Genomic DNA, 22,568 nt, shown 5'->3' on the forward strand with positions numbered 1-22,568 from the left:
TACATAGTACACACTGCACATAGTACACCACTGCACATAGTACACACTGCACATAATACACACTGCACATAGTACACCCCCTGCACATAGTACACCCCCTGCACATAGTACACAGGACCCTGCACATAGTACACACTGTGCACATAGTACACACCCTGCACATAGTACACACTGCACATAGTACACACCCTGCACAGAGTACACACCCTGCACATAGTACACACTGCACATAGTACACAGGACACTGCACATAGTACACCCCCTGCACATAGTACACACTGCACATAGTACACACCCTGCACATTGTACACAGGACACTGCACATAGTACATACTGCACATAGTACACACTACACAGGACACTGCACATACTACACAATGCATATAGTACACACTGCACATACTACACACTGCACATACTACACACTGCACATAGTACACAGGACACTGCACATAGTACACCCTGCTCATAGCACACCCCCTGCACATAGCACACACTGCACATAGTACACACTGCAAATAGTACACAGGACCCTGCACATAGCACACAGGACCCTGCACATAGTACACAGGACCCTGCACATAGTACACATGACACTGCACATAGTACATCCCCTGCACATAGTACACATTGCACATAGTACACCCCCTGCACATAGTACACACTGTACATAGTACACACTGCACATAGTACACACTGCACATAGTACACACTGCACATAGTACACACTGCACATAGTACACACCCTGCACATTGTACACACTGCACATAGTACACACTGCACATAGTACATGCCCTGCACATAGTACACACTGCACATAGTACACACTGCACATAGTACACACTGCACATAGCACACACTGCACATAGTACACACTGCACATAGTACACACCTCCTGCACATAGTACACCCTGCACATAGTACACCCCCTGCACATAGAACACACTGCACATAGTACACCCTGCACATAGTACACACCCTGCACATAGTACACCCTGCACATAGTACACCCTGCATAGCCCCTGCACATAGTACACACTGCACATAGTACACACTGCATAGCCCCTGCACATAGTACACACTGCACATAGTACACCCTGCACATAGTACACACCGCACATAGTACACACTGCACATAGTACACCCTGCACATAGTACACACCGCACATAGTACACACTGCGCTGTTTTTGATAAATGTGGGCCACAGTGTGATATGTTATTCTCCTGCGGAGGCTCGGTACCGCCATCCCCTCTATATAAGGAGGTGTGCGCTCCATAATTTGGAGACTATTTACACCACGTTCAATCAGATTCTGTTTCTGCCAATTTTCCAGCACAGATGTCAATTAACTATGCAAAAAATTGCACCATTGTATTTGGAAGTCTCCTGCGCCACATCAGTTTCTCGCAGACAGAGTTTTTCCGGACTGTGATTAGCGCACACAACAAACACTTCCGCTGCGTGTGGGCAGCGCCGCCCCTGACTGCTGCCACGTGTGGGCGTCTAATGGCACAGAGAAAGGTTTTTAGAAGAAAAATCTGCAAGGTTGTTGTGGGCAACAATCAGCGGTGACATTTTGAGGACTGATGGCGGATTTACTCGGCTTCCCCTGCAGTGCAGGAATATTTGCTCTGTCGGGGACTCGGTATAAACAAGAAAATGTCAGATTTTACTCACAGGATATGGAGAAGGCGTCAGGATAGTTTCAGGAGACGGAGGGAAGATGGGAATTAGCACCGGGTAACGTGATGAGGTCAGTGCGGGAGCTGTTGTATCTCCAGGGGCTATGCTGTGCAGCCCCAGCACCATCACAGGCTATGCTATGCAGCCCCAGCACCATCACAGGCTATGCTGTGCAGCCCCAGCACCATCACAGGCTACGCTGTGCAGCCCCAGCACCATCACAGGCTACGCTATGCAGTCCCAGCACCATCACAGGCTACACTGTGCAGTCCCAGCACCATCACAGGCTATGCTATGCAGTCCCAGCACCATCACAGGCTATGCTATGCAGTCCCAGCACCATCACAGGCTATGCTATGCAGTCCCAGCACCATCACAGGCTACGCTGCGCAGCCCCAGCACCATCACAGGCTATGCTGTGCAGTCCCAGCACCATCACAGGCTATGCTATGCAGTCCCAGCACCATCACAGGCTACGCTGCGCAGCCCCAGCACCATCACAGGCTATGCTGTGCAGTCCCAGCACCATCTCAGGCTATGCTGTGCAGTCCCGGCACTATCACAGGCTACGCTGTGCAGTCTCAGCACCATCACAGGCTATGCTATGCAGCCCCAGCACCATCACAGGCTATGCTGTGCAGCCCCAGCACCATCACAGGTTATGCTATGCAGCCCCAGCACCATCACAGGCAATGCTGTGCAGCCCCAGCACCATCACAGGCTATGCTATGCAGCCCCAGCACCATCACTAGGCTATGCTGCGCAGTCCCAGCACCATCACAGGCTACGCTGTGCAGTCCCAGCACCATCACAGGCTACGCTGTGCAGCCCCAGAACCATCACAGGCTACGCTGTGCAGTCCCAGCACCATAACAGGCTATGCTATGCAGTCCCAGCACCATCACAGGCTACGCTGTGCAGTCCCAGCACCATCACAGGCTACGCTGTGCAGCCCCAGCACCATCACAGGCTACACTGCGCAGCCCCAGCACCATCACAGGCTATGCTATGCAGCCCCAGCACCATCACTAGGCTACACTGCGCAGCCCCAGCACCATCACAGGCTATGCTGTGCAGTCCCAGCACCATTACTAGGCTATGCTGCGCAGTCCCAGCACCATCACAGGCTATGCTGTGCAGTCCCAGCACCATCACAGGCTATGCTATGCAGTCCCAGCACCATCACAGGCTATGCTATGCAGTCCCAGCACCATCACAGGCTATGCTATGCAGTCCCAGCACCATCACAGGCTATGCTGTGCAGTCCCAGCACCATCACAGGCTTCGCTGTGCAGTCCCAGCACCATCACAGGCTATGCTGTGCAGTCCCAGCACCATCACAGGCTATGCTGTGCAGTCCCAGCACAATCACAGGCTGTGCTGTGCAGTCCCAGCACCATCACAGGCTATGCTATGCAGTCCCAGCACCATCACAGGCTATGCTATGCAGTCCCAGCACCATCACAGGCTATGCTGTGCAGTCCCAGCACCATCACAGGCTATGCTATGCAGTCCCAGCACCATCACAGGCTATGCTATGCAGTCCCAGCACCATCACAGGCTACGCTGTGCAGTCCCAGCACCATCACAGGCTTCGCTGTGCAGTCCCAGCACCATCACAGGCTATGCTATGCAGTCCCAGCACCATCACAGGCTATGCTATGCAGTCCCAGCACCATCACAGGCTACACTGTGCAGTCCCAGCACCATCACAGGCTACGCTGTGCAGTCCCAGCACCATCACAGGCTATGCCTTGGTATTGTAGGAGAGTCCTATTTACTTCAATGGGACTGTGATTGCACCAGGCTATGTGACTGATGGGAGTGACATCACCTGGAACTGGAGCAACGCTCAGAGGGGTTAATCAGGAGATGGGACCTAAGATTAGGAAGTCGAAAAATAAATTCAGGAAAATCCCTTTAAAAAAAATGTCCATTAGCTAAAAAAAGAAAAACTTGCAATTTTGTTGTTTATTGTCAATTTTATTTACATTTATTAGGAAAATATTTTTATGATTCTTTAAATGCATGAAAAAAAATGTTGCCCCTTGTGTCGAAAAAGACCAAAATGAAGTTTTCAGTAAAAAGTCTTTGCTTAAAAAGATTCAACAAATCCATCAAATAAACAAAGTTTGGGGCCAAATCATGAATTTGCTAAATTTCGTGCAATTTGCGGCAAAGCGGTTTCCCTAAAACTGACTTAAATCCTGTGTATTATTTACTAGGGTAAGATAATAACAAAGCCATCGGCCCAAAACCTGATGCTGCAGCAGTGAGAGATCCTGAGGCTGCAGCAGTGAGAGGTCCTGAGGCTGCAGCAGTGAGAGATCCTGAGGCTGCGGCAGTGAGAGATCCTGAGGCTGCAGCAGTGAGAGATCCTGAGGCTGCAGCAGTGAGAGATCCTGAGGCTGCAGCAGTGAGAGATCCTGAGGCTGCAGCAGTGAGAGATCCTGAGGCTGCAGCAGTGAGAGGTCCTGAGGCTGCAGCAGTGAGAGATCCTGAGGCTGCAGCAGTGAGAGATCCTGAGGCTGCAGCAGTGAGAGATCCTGAGGCTGCAGCAGTGAGAGATCCTGAGGCTGCAGCAGTGAGAGATCCTGAGGCTTCACCAGTGAGAGATCCTGAAGCTGCAGCAGTGAGAGGTCTTGAGGCTTCACCAGTGAGAGATCCTGAGGCTGCAGCAGTGAGAGAACCTGAGGCTGAAGCAGTGAGAGACCCTGAGGCTGCAGCAGTGAGAGATCGTGAGGCTGCAGCAGTGAGAGATCCTGAGGCTGCAGCAGTGAGAGATCCCGAGGCTGTAGCAGTGAGAGATCCCGAGGGTGCGGCAGTGAGAGATCCTGAGGCTGCGGCAGTGAGAGACCCCGAGGCTGCGGCAGTGAGAGACCCCGAGGCTGCGGCAGTGAGAGATCCTGAGGCTGCGGCAGTGAGAGATCCTGAGGCTGTGGCAGTGAGAGATCCTGAGGCTGCGGCAGTGAGAGATCCTGAGGCGGCGGCAGTGAGAGACCCTGAGGCTGCGGCAGTGAGAGATCCTGAGGCTGCAGCAGTGAGAGGTCCTGAGGCTGCAGCAGTGAGAGGTCCTGAGGCTGCACCAGTGAGAGATCCTGAGGCTGCAGGAGTAAGAGATCCTGAGGCTGCAGCAGTGAGAGGTCCTGAGGCTGCAGCAGTGAGAGGTCCTGAGGCTGCACCAGTGAGAGATCCTGAGGCTGCAGCAGTGAGAGATCCTGAGGCTGCAGCAGTGAGAGATCCTGAGGCTGCAGCAGTGAGAGATCCTGAGGCTGCAGCAGTGAGAGATCCTGAGGCTGCAGCAGTGAGAGGTCCTGAGGCTGCAGCAGTGAGAGATCTTGAGGCTTCACCAGTGAGAGATCCTGAAGCTGCAGCAGTGAGAGGTCCTGAGGCTTCACCAGTGAGAGATCCTGAGACTGCACCAGTGAGAGGTCTTGAGGCTGCAGCAGTGAGAGCTCCTGAGGCTGCAGCAGTGAGAGATCCTGAGGCTGCAGCAGTGAGAGGTCCTGAGGCTGCACCAGTGAGAGATCCTGAGGCTGCAGCAGTGAGAGATCCTGAGGCTGCACCAGTGAGAGATCCTGAGGCTGCAGCAGTGAGAGGTCCTGAGGCTGCAGCAGTGAGAGGTCCTGAGGCTGCAGCAGTGAGAGATCCTGAGGCTGCAGCAGTGAGAGATCCTGAGGCTGCAGCAGTGAGAGATCCTGAGGCTGCAGCAGTGAGAGGTCCTGAGGCTGCAGCAGTGAGAGATCCTGAGGCTGCGGCAGTGAGAGGTCCTGAGGCTGCGGCAGTGAGAGATCCTGAGGCTGCGGCAGTGAGAGATCCTGAGGCTGCACCAGTGAGAGATCCTGAGGCTGCAGCAGTGAGAGGTCCTGAGGCTGCAGCAGTGAGAGGTCCTGAGGCTGCAGCAGTGAGAGATCCTGAGGCTGCAGCAGTGAGAGACCCTGAGGCTGCAGCAGTGAGAGATCCTGAGGCTGCAGCAGTGAGAGATCCTGAGGCTGCAGCAGTGAGAGGTCCTGAGGCTGCAGCAGTGAGAGATCCTGAGGCTGCAGCAGTGAGAGATCCCGAGGCTGCACCAGTGAGAGGTCCCGAGGCTGCAGCAGTGAGAGATCCTGAGGCTGCAGCAGTGAGAGATCCTGAGGCTGCAGCAGTGAGAGATCCTGAGACTGCAGCAGTGAGAGGTCCTGAGGCTGCAGCAGTGAGAGATCCTGAGGCTGCAGCAGTGAGAGATCCTGAGGCTGCAGCAGTAAGAGATCCTGAGGCTGCAGCAGTGAGAGGTCCTGAGGCTGCAGCAGTGAGAGATCCTGAGGCTGCAGCAGTGAGAGATCCTGAGGCTGCAGCAGTGAGAGGTCCTGAGGCTGCAGCAGTGAGAGGTCCTGAGGCTGCAGCAGTGAGAGATCCTGAGGCTGCAGCAGTGAGAGATCCTGAGGCTGCAGCAGTGAGAGATCCTGCTGACAGTTTCTGCTCTGGTGTTGTCAGTGTATTCTGCTCTCAGGCCACCAGGTGGCGATGTCAGCTTTTATTTTTAGATTTTCTTAGTTTCTTTTATCTTTATGAATCACAGATTTCATTTTCTTCTCTTTCGCCTCCGGCAGAAGATGGAGATTTTTTTCGATAAACAGCGATGTCATTTTTATCCACGATATTATAACGTAAACAGTGAAACAATAAAGTCTTCACATAAAAGGAGATTTGTTTCATGACTGTTCTGAGGATTATTACCATGAAAAGTGCGGAGAGAAGATCCGTGTCATCCGAGCGCAGAAATAGCGACACTCAGGGACCCCCCGCGCTCCGCACTGACCCTGCAGCCATCACATAAAGGGAAACCATCAGCAGTCCTGACCAGACACAGGCAGTAGCAGCCCTGGAGATCTGTGTGTCATCAGTGCACCTAACAGGTTAACTACCGTATGGGGAGGGAATCTGTACAGTAACATGACATACCCTTATGTCTCTGGTTAGTAGCAACAGGACTGTGAAAAATGGATTTATATTCCAAGATGCACTGGGGGTGTGCCCTCACACTGCTGTGCTCTGTGCTCTCTGCAGCCAGTGTTATGTACTGTCCCTGGAGAGATGTGTAATCAGACCTCACACTGCTGTGCTCTGTGCTCTCTGCAGCCAGTGTTATGTACTGTCCCTGGAGAGATGTGTAATCAGACCTCACACTGCTGTGCTCTGTGCTCTCTGCAGCCAGTGTTATTGTCCCTGGAGTGATGTGTAATCAGACCTCACACTGCTGTGCTCTGTGCTCTCTGCAGCCAGTGTTATGTATTGTCCCTGGAGAGATGTGTAATCAGACCTCACACTGCTGTGCTCTGTGCTCTCTGCAGCCAGTGTTATGTATTGTCCCTGGAGAGATGTGTAATCAGTCCTCACACTGCTGTGCTCTGTGCTCTCTGCAGCCAGTGTTATTGTCCCTGGAGAGATGTGTAATCATACTTTTATGTTTGTTGTTAGTTGCAGCAGGACTGTGAAAAATGGATTTATTTTCCAGGATTGTAGTTTCTACAAATGCACTGGGGGCGTGTCCTCACACTGCTGTGCTCTGTACTCTCTACAGCCAGTGTTATTGTTCCTGGAGAGATGTGTAATCATACTTTTATGTCTGTTAGTAGCAGCAGGACTGTGAAAAATGGATTTATTTTCCAGGATGCACTGGTGGGGGGGGGGGGGGGGGGTGGTCCTCACACTGCTGTGCTCTGTGCTCTCTACAGCCATAGTTATTGTCCCTGGAGTGATGTGTAATCCTACTTTTATGTCTATTCTTAGTAGCAGCAGGACTGTGAAAAATGGACTTATATTCCAGGATTGTAACTTCTTAATGGGAATCTGTCATAGGTTTTATCACACAAAGCTGCAGTCAGTGCTACATATTGTTCTAAGGATTGTAGCTTCCTCAAGTGCACTGGGGGTGTGTCCTCACACTGCTGTGCTCTGTGTTCTCTGCAGCCAGTGTTAGATGTTGTCCCTAGATGTGTAATCACACCTTTGTGTCTGTTGTTAGTATCAGCAGGACTGTGAAATATGGATTTATAATCCAGGATTGTAGCTTCTCCAGGTGCCCTGTGGGCATTTCCTTACACTGCTGTGCTCTGTGCTCTGTGCATTAAGCTGCACCACAGAACCTCTGTTTGTCAGGGATGCCACCTCCAGGGATGAAGAAGGTGGAATACTCTGTTGGGCTCGCTCTGCCAGTTCCTCTCCGTCCCCTATGGAGCATTCGCTGCCTCCGGAGCTGTAATCTTGGATCGGATCCTGTGACGCTTCCACTTGGTGATTTCATTAGCTAATTTGGCTTCAGCTGCCAGAAACTTGCAGATGACAAACAGATATTTTTGACACACGTAATAGATCCCAATGGTCCGGAGCCGCGACGCTCTGACGCTCCGTTATTAACCCCTTACACAACACTAGACAGATAGCGACACAATCCTGCCTTATAGCAGTCAGTACTGGGGTCCAAGGACCAGGGGGCTCCATGATGAGCCCCTGACAGTGAGACCCTCCACATCCCCCCATATACAGGAGTCAGCACCTCTGTAGTGCAGGGGGTGGGTGCCATCACAGTTATGGGGGCACTGATGGTAATTACTCCCACTAGAGTCTTATAGGATGTATCTTATGTGTCACCTAGAGGAGTTTATTCAATGTATCACAATCACTGTCACTGTCAGGATATATATTCCAGGATTATATCTTCTCTACCTGCTCCGGGCTTCTCCTAACACTGCTGTGCTCTGTGCAATTAGCGGATCCGTAGCCCCTCCCTTCTACTCCGAGTTCTGGTTGGACATTACAGCCAGTGTCGGACTGGCCCACCAGAGTAGCAGAGGATCCTCCGGTGGGCCCTGGCTCAACCCAATATTGCACCCCATAGGTCCACCAGAAAACACCACAATTTGGAGGCTGCCCGAGTATATTTCCTGGGGGATAATGAAGAGTGGCCCCCAGATTTATTTTCTCTGGTGGGCCGAAGGAGACCCAATCCGACACTGATTACTGCAATTAGCAAATGTGAAGGTGCAGAAAGCTAAGTGCACAGCAGTGTGAGGACCCCCCCCCCCCCCCCAGTGCACTTGGAGAAGCTACAATCCTGGAATATAAATCCATATCTAGCACTACTTCTGCTACTAACAACATATGCAAAGGTATAGTTACACATCTCTCCAGGGACGATACCTAACATTTGCTGCAGAGAGCACAGAGCACAGCAGTGTGAGAACAACCCCCACTACAATTAGAGAAAATACAATTCTGGAATATAAGTCCATATATCACAGTCCTGCTGCTACTAACTACATTCACAAAGGTCTCATTACACATCTCTCCAGGGACAATACCTAACCCTGACTGACAGCTGCAGGGTCAACACTGGTGACAGGTTCCCTTTAAGAGATCCCTACCATCTTTTATAGTAATTACATAAAATATACCATATACTGGGCTCCTACACAGTACGGGGTCCCCCCTCCTAAATCTGGACCATGACTTATTAGACTTCCGATTTCTTTCCCCCGATTTTTTGGAATGTAAAACTAGAAATCCCACAATTATAGTAGTTATATCACTGTCGTCATGTAATGAATGTAACCATTGTCGTCATGTAATGAAGCAGCGTATATTATATGTTATTTTACGGACAGAACCTGCGGCGGATTTATCTGATTAGAATACCCCCCCCCCCCCGGCCCGGAAATTGATTTGTCTTGCGGAATATTCTCCAAATGACTTTGGCTTCATTAGTATTTGCTTCTGGCTGAATAGAAAAATAAAATAACATCTATTGTGCGCACAGATGGCGGCTTTATTACACACCAAGAATTACACCGCACAGTGCATGGTATTATGTGTGGTATAGGTGAATAATAACAATTTCATCTACGGGACTGCGAGATCTCATCATATATACAGATCCATGATAGGAGGATCTCCATCATCCATCACAGGGGGCAGTATTATAGTAGTTATATTCCTGTACATAGGGGGCAGTATTATAGTAGTTATATTCTTGTACATAGGAGGCAGTATTATAGTAGTTATATTCTTGTACATAGGGGGCAGTATTATAGTAGTTATATTCCTGTACATAGGAGGCAGTATTATAGTAGTTATATTCTTGTACATAGGGGGCAGTATTATAGTAGTTATATTCCTGTACATAGGAGGCAGTATTATAGTAGTTATATTCCTGTACATAGGGGGCAGTATTATAGTAGTTATATTCTTGTACATAGGGGGCAGTATTATAGTAGTTATATTCCTGTACATAGGGGGCAGTATTATAGTAGTTATATTCCTGTACATAGGGAGCAGTATTATAATAGTTATATTCCTGTACATAGGGGGCAGTATTATAGTAGTTATATTCCCGTACACAGGGGGCAGTATTATAGTAGTTATATTCTTGTACACAGGGGGCAGTATTATAGTAGTTATATTCCTGTACATAGGGGGCAGTATTATAGTAGTTATATTCCTGTACATAGGGAGCAGTATTATAATAGTTATATTCCTGTACATAGGGGGCAGTATTATAGTAGTTATATTCTTGTACATAGGAGGCAGTATTATAGTAGTTATATTCCTGTACATAGGGGGCAGTATTATAGTAGTTATATTCCTGTACATAGGGGGCAGTATTATAGTAGTTATATTCTTGTACATAGGGGGCAGTATTATAGTAGTTATATTCCTGTACATAGGAGGCAGTATTATAGTAGTTATATTCTTGTACATAGGGGGCAGTATTATAGTAGTTATATTCTTGTACATAGGGGGCAGTATTATAGTAGTTATATTCCTGTACATAGGGGCAGTATTATAGTAGTTATATTCTTGTACATAGGGGGCAGTATTATAGTAGTTATATTCCTGTACATAGGGGGCAGTATTATAGTAGTTATATTCTTGTACATAGGGGGCAGTATTATAGTAGTTATATTCCTGTACATAGGGGCAGTATTATAGTAGTTATATTCTTGTACATAGGGGGCAGTATTATAGTAGTTATATTCTTGTACATAGGGGGCAGTATTATAGTAGTTATATTCCTGTACATAGGGGGCAGTATTATAGTAGTTATATTCCTGTACATAGGGGGCAGTATTATAGTAGTTATATTCCTGTACATAGGGGCAGTATTATAGTAGTTATATTCCTGTACATAGGGGGCAGTATTATAGTAGTTATATTCCTGTACATAGGGGGCAGTATTATAGTAGTTATATTCCTGTACATAGGGGGCAGTATTATAGTAGTTATATTCCTGTACATAGGGGCAGTATTATAGTAGTTATATTCCTGTACGTAGGGGGCAGTATTATAGTAGTTATATTCCTGTACATAGGGGCAGTATTATAGTAGTTATATTCCTGTACATAGGGGGCAGTATTATAGTAGTTATATTCCTGTACATAGGGGGCAGTATTATAGTAGTTATATTCCTGTACATAGGGGGCAGTATTATAGTAGTTATATTCCTGTACATAGGGGGCAGTATTATAGTAGTTATATTCCTGTACATAGGGGCAGTATTATAGTAGTTATATTCCTGTACATAGGGGGCAGTATTATAGTAGTTATATTCCTGTACATAGGGGGTAGTATTATAGTAGTTATATTCCTGTACATAGGAGGCAGTATTATAGTAGTTATATTCCTGTACATAGGGGGCAGTATTATAGTAGTTATATTCCTGTACATAGGGGGCAGTATTATAGTAGTTATATTCCTGTACATAGGGGGCAGTATTATAGTAGTTATATTCCTGTACATAGGGGGCAGTATTATAGTAGTTATATTCCTGTACATAGGGGGCAGTATTATAGTAGTTATATTCCTGTACATAGGGGGCAGTATTATAGTAGTTATATTCCTGTACATAGGGGGCAGTATTATAGTAGTTATATTCCTGTACATAGGGGGCAGTATTATAGTAGTTATATTCCTGTACATAGGGGGCAGTATTATAGTAGTTATATTCCTGTACATAGGGGGCAGTATTATAGTAGTTATATTCCTGTACATAGGGGGCAGTATTATAGTAGTTATATTCCTGTACATAGGGGGCAGTATTATAGTAGTTATATTCCTGTACATAGGGGGCAGTATTATAGTAGTTATATACCTGTACATAGGGGGCAGTATTATAGTAGTTATATTCCTGTACATAGGGGGCAGTATTATAGTAGTTATATTCCTGTACATAGGGGGCAGTATTATAGTAGTTATATTCCTGTACATAGGGGGTAGTATTATAGTAGTTATATTCCTGTACATAGGGGGCAGTATTATAGTAGTTATATTCCTGTACATAGGTGGCAGTATTATAGTAGTTATATTCCTGTACATAGGGGGCAGTATTATAGTAGTTATATTCCTGTACATAGGGGGCAGTATTATAGTAGTTATATTCCTGTACATAGGGGGCAGTATTATAGTAGTTATATTCCTGTACATAGGGGGCAGTATTATAGTAGTTATATTCCTGTACATAGGGGGCAGTATTATAGTAGTTATATTCCTGTACATAGGGGGCAGTATTATAGTAGTTATATTCCTGTACATAGGGGGCAGTATTATAGTAGTTATATTCCTGTACATAGGGGGCAGTATTATAGTAGTTATATTCTTGTACATAGGGGGCAGTATTATAGTAGTTATATTCCTGTACAAAGGGGGCAGTATTATAGTAGTTATATTCTTGTACATAGGGGGCAGTATTATAGTAGTTATATTCTTGTACATAGGGGGCAGTATTATAGTAGTTATATTCCTGTACATAGGGGGCAGTATTATAGTAGTTATATTCCTGTACATAGGGGGCAGTATTATAGTAGTTATATGCTTGTACATAGGGGGCAGTATTATAGTAGTTATATCCCTGTACATAGGGGGCAGTATTATAGTAGTTATATTCTTGTACATAGGGGCAGTATTATAGTAGTTATATTCTTGTACATAGGGGGCAGTATTATAGTAGTTATATCCCTGTACATAGGGGGCAGTATTAGAGTACTTATATTCCTGTACATAGGAGGCAGTATTATAGTAGTTATATTCTTGTACATAGGGGGCAGTATTATAGTAGTTATATTCTTGTACATAGGGGGCAGTATTATAGTAGTTATATTCCTGTACATAGGGTGCAGTATTATAGTAGTTATATTCTTGTACATAGGGGGCAGTATTATAGTAGTTATATTCTTGTACATAGGGGGCAGTATTATAGTAGTTATATTCCTGTACATAGGGTGCAGTATTATAGTAGTTATATTCCTGTACATAGGGGGCAGTATTATAGTAGTTATATTCTTGTACATAGAGGGCAGTATTATAGTAGTTATATTCCTGTACATAGGGTGCAGTATTATAGTAGTTATATTCTTGTACATAGGGGGCAGTATTATAGTAGTTATATTCCTGTACATAGGGGGCAGTATTATAGTAGTTATATTCTTGTACATAGGGGGCAGTATTATAGTAGTTATATTCTTGTACATAGGGGGCAGTATTATAGTAGTTATATTCCTGTACATAGGGGGCAGTATTATAGTAGTTATATTCTTGTACATAGGGGGTAGTATTATAGTAGTTATATTCTTGTACATAGGGGGCAGTATTATAGTAGTTATATTCTTGTACATAGGGGGCAGTATTATAGTAGTTATATTCCTGTACATAGGGGGCAGTATTATAGTAGTTATATTCCTGTACATAGGGGGCAGTATTATAGGAGTTATATTCTTGTACATAGGGGGCAGTATTATAGTAGTTATATTCCTGTACATAGGGGGCAGTATTATAGTAGTTATATTCCTGTACATAGGAGGCAGTATTATAGTAGTTATATTCCTGTACATAGGGGCAGTATTATAGTAGTTATATTGTTGTACATAGGGGGCAGTATTATAGTAGTTATATTCCTGTACATAGGGGGCAGTATTATAGTAGTTATATTCCTGTACATAGGGGGCAGTATTATAGTAGTTATATTCTTGTACATAGGGGGCAGTATTATAGTAGTTATATTCCTGTACATAGGAGGCAGTATTATAGTAGTTATATTCCTGTACATAGGGGCAGTATTATAGTAGTTATATTGTTGGACATAGGGGGCAGTATTATAGTAGTTATATACCTGTACATAGGGAGCAGTATTATAGTAGTTATATTCTTGTACATAGGGGGCAGTATTATAGTAGTTATATTCCTGTACATAGGGGGCAGTATTTTAGTAGTTATATTCTTGTACATAGGGGCCAGTATTATAGTAGTTATATTCTTGTACATAGGGGGCAGTATTATAGTAGTTATATTCTTGTACATAGGGGGCAGTATTTTAGTAGTTATATTCTTGTACATAGGGGGCAGTATTTTAGTAGTTATATTCTTGTACATAGGGGGCAGTATTATAGTAGTTATATTCTTGTACATAGGGGGCAGTATTATAGTAGTTATATTCCTGTACATAGGGGGCAGTATTATAGTAGTTATATTCTTGTACATAGGGGGCAGTATTATAGTAGTTATATTCCTGTACATAGGGAGCAGTATTATAGTAGTTATATTCCTGTACATAGGGGCCAGTATTATAGTAGTTATATTCTTGTACATAGGGGGCAGTATTATAGTAGTTATATTCTTGTAAATAGGGGGCAGTATTTTAGTAGTTATATTCTTGTACATAGGGGGCAGTATTTTAGTAGTTATATTCTTGTACATAGGGGGCAGTATTATAGTAGTTATATTCTTGTACATAGGGGGCAGTATTATAGTAGTTATATTCCTGTACATAGGGGGCAGTATTATAGTAGTTATATTCCTGTACATAGGGGGCAGTATTATAGTAGTTATATTCCTGTACATAGGAGGCAGTATTATAGTAGTTATATTCTTGTACATAGGGGGCAGTATTATAGTAGTTATATTCTTGTACATAGGGGCAGTATTATAGTAGTTATATTTTTTTACATAGGGGGCAGTATTATAGTAGTTATATTCCTGTACATAGGGGGCAGTATTATAGTAGTTATATTCCTGTACATAGGGGGCAGTATTATAGTAGTTATATTCCTGTACATAGGGGGCAGTATTATAGTAGTTATATTCTTGTACATAGGGGGCAGTATTATAGTAGTTATATTCTTGTACATAGGGGGCAGTATTATAGTAGTTATATTCCTGTACATAGGGGGCAGTATTATAGTAGTTATATTCTTGTACATAGGGGGCAGTATTATAGTAGTTATATTCTTGTACATAGGGGGCAGTATTATAGTAGTTATATTCTTGTACATAGGGGCAGTATTATAGTAGTTATATTCTTGTACATAGGGGGCAGTATTATAGTAGTTATATTCTTATACATAGGGGGCAGTATTATAGTAGTTATATTCCTGTACATAGGGGGCAGTATTATAGTAGTTATATTCATGTACATAGGGGGCAGTATTATAGTAGTTATATTCTTGTACACAGGGGGCAGTATTATAGTAGTTATATTCCTGTACATAGGAGGCAGTATTATAGTAGTTATATTCTTGTACATAGGGGGCAGTATTATAGTAGTTATATTCATGTACATAGGGGGCAGTATTATAGTAGTTATATTCCTGTACATAGGGGGCAGTATTATAGTAGTTATATTCTTGTACATAGGGGGCAGTATTATAGTAGTTATATTCTTGTACATAGGGGGCAGTATTATAGTAGTTATATTCCTGTACATAGGGGGCAGTATTATAGTAGTTATATTCCTGTACATAGGGGGCAGTATTGTAGTAGTTATATTCTTGTACATAGGGGCAGTATTATAGTAGTTATATTCTTGTACATAGGGGGCAGTATTATAGTAGTTATATTCTTGTACATAGGGGGCAGTATTATAGTAGTTATATTCCTGTACATAGGGGCAGTATTATAGTAGTTATATTCTTGTACATATAGGGCAGTATTATAGTAGTTATATTCCTGTACATAGGAGGCAGTATTATAATAGTTATATTCTTGTACATAGGGGCAGTATTATAGTAGTTATATTCTGGTACATAGGGGGCAGTATTATAGTAGTTATATTCCTGTACATAGGGGGCAGTATTATAGTAGTTATATTCTTGTACATAGGGGGCAGTATTATAGTAGTTATATTCCTGTACATAGGAGCAGTATTATAGTAGTTATATTCTTGTACATAGGGGGCAGTATTATAGTAGTTATATTCTTGTACATAGGGGGCAGTATTATAGTAGTTATATTCCTGTACATAGGGGGCAGTATTATAGTAGTTATATTCCTGTACATAGGGGGCAGTATTGTAGTAGTTATATTCTTGTACATAGGGGCAGTATTATAGTAGTTATATTCTTGTACATAGGGGGCAGTATTATAGTAGTTATATTCTTGTACATAGGGGGCAGTATTATAGTAGTTATATTCCTGTACATAGGGGCAGTATTATAGTAGTTATATTCTTGTACATATAGGGCAGTATTATAGTAGTTATATTCCTGTACATAGGAGGCAGTATTATAATAGTTATATTCTTGTACATAGGGGCAGTATTATAGTAGTTATATTCTGGTACATAGGGGGCAGTATTATAGTAGTTATATTCCTGTACATAGGGGGCAGTATTATAGTAGTTATATTCTTGTACATAGGGGGCAGTATTATAGTAGTTATATTCCTGTACATAGGAGCAGTATTATAGTAGTTATATTCTTGTACATAGGGGGCAGTATTATAGTAGTTATATTCCTGTACATAGGGGGCAGTATTATAGTAGTTATATTCCTGTACATAGAGGGCAGTATTATAGTAGTTATATTCCTGTACATAGGGGGCAGTATTATAGTAGTTATATTCTTGTACATAGGGGGCAGTATTATAGTAGTTATATTCCTGTACATAGGGGGCAGTATTATAGTAGTTATATTCCTGTACATAGGGGGCAGTATTATAGTAGTTATATCCCTGTACATAGGGGGCAGTATTATAGTTGTTATATTCTTGTACATAGGGGGCAGTATTATAGTAGTTATATTCCTGTACATAGGGGGCAGTATTATAGTAGTTATATTCCTGTACATAGGGGCAGTATTATAGTAGTTATATTCCTGTACATAGGGGGCAGTATTATAGTAGTTATATTCCTGTACATAGGGGGCAGTATTATAGTAGTTATATTCCTGTACATAGGGGGCAGTGTTATAGTAGTTATATTCTGGTACATAGGGGGCAGTATTATAGTAGTTATATTCCTGTACATAGGGGGCAGTATTATAGTAGTTATATTCCTGTACATAGGGGGCAGTATTATAGTAGTTATATTCCTGTACATAGGGGGCAGTATTATAGTAGTTATATTCCTGTACATAGGGGGCAGTATTATAGTAGTTATATTCCTGTACATAGGGGGCAGTATTATAGTAGTTATATTCCTGTACATAGAGGGCAGTATTATAGTAGTTATATTCTTGTACATAGGGGGCAGTATTATAGTAGTTATATTCTTGTACATAGGGGGCAGTATTATAGTAGTTATATTCCTGTACAGGGGGTGTGACTGTGTCTGGCCCTCTGATAAGACACAACACCTGTAACCAGGAAACTCATCTCATGTGAAATGGAGGTGAGATGAGTTATATTTGTCTGACTTTGGAGGAGATTTTACATAAAAAAGGGAAATAAATGACGCTGTGGTCGGAGTAGCTTCACTTACTGTTACACTGTTTCCCCTCCCTGTGACTGTTTTATCTTCTTATATTTGTTATCATTGGCGTCTTTCCTTCTAAAATCCTCCTTACACATTCCTGGATCTATGAGTTCGTGTCCCTGGATTTTGAGGTTAGATTTCCTTTCATATTATAATCTTGGTTTTAACAATTCCACAGACTTTGTGTAATGAGTCTTTACAGCTGATGTTGCACCTTCCCCTCGGGCATCAGGCGATCCTCCGGTGGGCTCCGGCTCTACTCCTGGCCCTTAGATGTGATGTAGAAGACAACATTAATTTCATGTTTATTAAGTTTTATTCCCCGAGGACCCCGGTCCGGCTCTGCTCGGGTTTGGGGACCCTTAGCAAACCAAGTTGGGTCCCACTGATATAAAGTATCCCCCCCCCCCCAGTAACAAAAAATCTTATATTTGCTTTTCTTTTTGTGACCACTTGATGGCGCCGTGCTTTCTCGCCAGTGGATTTGCTGTAGACAGACGGCAGTCACTCAGGGGATTATATAAGGTCTCTATATCTCTGCGTCATGTGATTGTTATGTCATGTGACTTGGATTGTTACTTTGTAATTGTTACTTGTTCCATTGTCTCCTGTCCTGGCAGCGCCTCTCCGCCCTCAGTCCCCGGGCGCCATATTGGACGGTGGCGCAGGATATAGTAACGCTGCAGATTTATTAGGATTCATTAGATCCCGGAGTTTAATTCGAGGCTTCTGTGCGGTTATCTGTCATCCGTTCATGCAATTAAAAGAGAATCTCAGCGTTTCCATGGAGCCGGAGCCTGGTGCTAGAACAGGCAGCCCACACAGGACCGGCAAGCCATGAAATATTCATCCCCTACAAGCCGACATCTGATAGCAGCGCACCGCCCAGCCACGGGCAGCCAAGGGTGCGGAGGTGTGGACGCCTTCTCCAGGAACACCATCCAAAGGGCTAAAAGCAGATGATGAGAACAGAGCGCGGCGTCCATATAACGGATCACAGATACAGGAGAACGCAGGAATGTAAGAGGGACGCTCACAACCGCGAGGGGAATAACAGCGAAGAACAGCAAGAAATATTCCAGATTATCAGATTTTCCAGAAGTAACTAGAAAAATGTCACAGTACAGGATAATACTCACTATTCTGCTGGTGGTGCAGTCACTGTGTACATACATGACGTTACTTATCCTGTACTGATCCTGAGTTACATCCTGTATTATACTCCAGAGCTGCACTCACTATTCTGCTGCTGGTGCAGTCACTGTGTACATACATGACGTTACTTATCCTGTACTGATCCTGAGTTACATCCTGTATTATACTCCAGAGCTGCACTCACTATTCTGCTGCTGGTGCAGTCACTGTGTACATACATGACATTACTTATGCTGTACTGATCCTGAGTTACATCCTGTATTATACCCCAGAGCTGCACTCACTATTCTGCTGCTGGTGCAGTCACTGTGTACATACATGACATTACTTATCCTGTACTGATCCTGAGTTACATCCTGTATTATACCCCAGAGCTGCACTCACTATTCTGCTGCTGGTGCAGTCACTGTGTACATACATGACATTACTTATGCTGTACTGATCCTGAGTTACATCCTGTATTATACCCCAGAGCTGCACTCACTATTCTGCTGCTGGTGCAGTCACTGTGTACATACATGACATTACTTATCCTGTACTGATCCTGAGTTACATCCTGTATTATACCCCAGAGCTGCACTCACTATTCTGCTGCTGGTGCAGTCACTGTGTACATACATGACATTACTTATCCTGTACTGATCCTGAGTTACATCCTGTATTATACCCCAGAGCTGCACTCACTATTCTGCTGCTGGTGCAGTCACTGTGTACATACATGACATTACTTATCCTGTACTGATCCTGAGTTACATCCTGTATTATACCCCAGAGCTGCACTCACTATTCTGCTGCTGGTGCAGTCACTGTGTACATACATGACATTACTTATCCTGTACTGATCCTGAGTTACATCCTGTATTATACCCCAGAGCTGCACTCACTATCTGCTGCTGGTGCAGTGACTGTGTACATACATGACATTACTTATCCTGTACTGATCCTGAGTTACATCCTGTATTATACCCCAGAGCTGCACTCACTATTCTGCTGCTGGTGCAGTCACTGTGTACATACATGACATTACTTATCCTGTACTGATCCTGAGTTACATCCTGTATTATACCCCAGAGCTGCACTCACTATTCTGCTGCTGGTGCAGTCACTGTGTACATACATGACATTACTTATCCTGTACTGATCCTGAGTTACATCCTGTATTATACCCCAGAGCTGCACTCACTATTCTGCTGCTGGTGCAGTCACTGTGTACATACATGACATTACTTATCCTGTACTGATCCTGAGTTACATCCTGTATTATACTCCAGAGCTGCACTCACTATTCTGCTGCTGGTGCAGTCACTGTGTACATACATGACATTACTTATCCTGTACTGATCCTGAGTTACATCCTGTATTATACTCCAGAGCTGCACTCACTATTCTGCTGCTGGTGCAGTCACTGTGTACATACATGACATTACTTATCCTGTACTGATCCTAAGTTACATCCTGTATTATACCCCAGAGCTGCACTCACTATTCTGCTGCTGGTGCAGTCACTGTGTACATACATGACATTACTTATCCTGTACTGATCCTGAGTTACATCCTGTAGATCTTTTATTTTATATAAAAGTAAAAAACATTACAATACAAACAAAACATAACATACAATATATACAATGTCTTACCTGCTGGTCCAGCCACATTCACACCTAGTAAAAACAATAACTTAAAATACACCGAAATGAACACCAATTACCACAACCCCCACCCAACCGATTATCACAACCTAAACCAAACCAATAAACAATAAGACAAGCCACACCCACAAATAAACATAAATGACTATAAATATACATAAACCCACCCCACACCCTCTAATAACAAACCACCCCACTCAGATCACACCCCACACCCGTTTTTTTTTTTTAATAAATATATAATAACAAATACACACATCACTACACTAAACTAAATCCCTCGCCCGCACCCTCCCCTTCCCCCCAGACACTGGTCTAACGTCCAAAGTTTGCGTTAAGTAGTCCAGACCAGTGCCCAGGGTCATAGAGTCCAAGGTCACTTGTTCGTAAATCCCACCACCATCACCCCCCTCCCAACCTAACACTGTGTCCCAAACCCCACTATATACAATATATACAATATATACAACATAACAAAGAAAACAGAATACAAATAAAATCTCAACATCATCAATCAAAACCACATAAAGCCCAGGTTCGGCGCCTGCAAGCCGCTACATCACTACATGCTCAGATACAAAACAAAAATCTACTGTGCAGCATCAGCCCCACACCAGGAGAGGAGATGACAGACTAAGGGACACTAAAGGAGAACCCCCTCCATAGGAGAGAGGCCCTCCCCGTGCCCCGCCTCTCATACTCCAGAGAGCGCACCTTCACCAGGAGGGGAGAGGACAGACTAAGGGACACTAAGGAGAGAGGCCCCCCCCGTGCCCAGCCTCTCATACTCCAGAGAGCGCACCTTCACCAGGAGAGGAGATGACAGACTAAGGGGCACTAAGGAGAGAGGCCCTCCCCGTGCCCAGCCCCTCATACTCCAGAGAGCGCACCTTCACCAGGAGGGAGAGGACAGACTAAGGGGCACTAAGGAGAGAGGCCCTCCCCGTGCCCAGCCCCTCATACTCCAGAGAGCGCACCTTCACCAGGAGGGGAGAGGACAGACTAAGGGACACTACGGAGAGAGGTCCTCCCCGTGCCCAGCCCCTCATACTCCAGAGAGCGCACCTTCACCAGGAGGGAGAGGACACACTAAGGGACACTAAGGAGAGAGGCCCTCCCCGTGCCCAGCCTCTCATACTCCAGAGAGCGCACCTTCACCAGGGGGGAGAGGACAGACTAAGGGACACTAAGGAGAGAGGCCCTCCCCGTGCCCAGCCTCTCATACTCCAGAGAGCGCACCTTCACCAGGAGGGGAGAGGACAGACTAAGGGACACTAAGGAGAGAGGTCCTCCCCGTGCCCAGCCTCTCATACTCCAGAGAGCGCACCTTCACCAGGAGGGGAGAGGACAGACTAAGGGACACTAAGGAGAGAGGCCCTCCCCGTGCCCAGCCTCTCATACTCCAGAGAGTGCACCTTCACCAGGAGGGAGAGGACTGACTAAGGGACACTAAGGAGAGAGGCCCTCCCCGTGCTCAGCCTCTCATACTCCAGAGAGCGCACCTTCACCAGGTCACCCAGAATGTTCCTAACCACCTCATCCACCGGGAGGATTTTACGCTGCGTCGATACTAAACACTGTGCGTTCCACGTGTGGTACCTGACCACTAGACTGACTAAGAATAAAGTGCAGCGGTCCCGGTCACCCAGGCCTCTGAATGCTCCATAGGCCCACTCCGCATAGGAGAGACCGGCCAACCCGGGCCAATGGATGGAAGCGCCCACCCGGTTGTACACCTCTGTGTTAAAGGGGCACTGAAGCAGGAAGTGGTCCATGCTCTCCAGCAGGCCACCGCACTCCTCCAGGGGACAACCCCTTTCCTCAGAGCTCCTACACTTCAGATTGTCCCTCACACACAGCTTTCCATGGAAGCAGCGCCAAGCCAAGTCCCAAAACTTCAAGGGGATCCTGATGGAATTCAATAAACTCAAACCCACCCCAAGATCCCGACTTGGGCAATCCCTGAGGGCCAGAGGCTTCTGGAAATGGGTCAACAGAACCCTCTTGTCAAGGACTTTCCTCGACATGGTCCTGATCTCCCACATTCCCAGACCCCACCGGCGAATCACCTTCAGAACCGGGGTAGCGTAAGCCGGAAGATGCCCATGTGGTGTACGGAGATCCTTCACTTGTCCTCCTGTCTCCCATTCCTGGAAGAAAGGCCGAAACCATCCCCTGCAGGAGTATACCCACGGAGGAGCCCATCCCCTGCAGGAGTATACCCACGGAGGAGCCCTCTCTTTCCAGAGGTTTGCCACATTGATCTTAAGAAAGGTATTCACTAGGAACACCACAGGGTTGACCATACACAACCCTCCTTGTCTCCTCGTGCGGTAAGTAACCTCCCTCTTGATTAGGTTCAG

The sequence above is a fragment of the Engystomops pustulosus genome, chromosome 10 (assembly GCF_040894005.1).
Source record: "Engystomops pustulosus chromosome 10, aEngPut4.maternal, whole genome shotgun sequence".
Classification (NCBI taxonomy): Eukaryota; Metazoa; Chordata; class Amphibia; order Anura; family Leptodactylidae; genus Engystomops; species Engystomops pustulosus.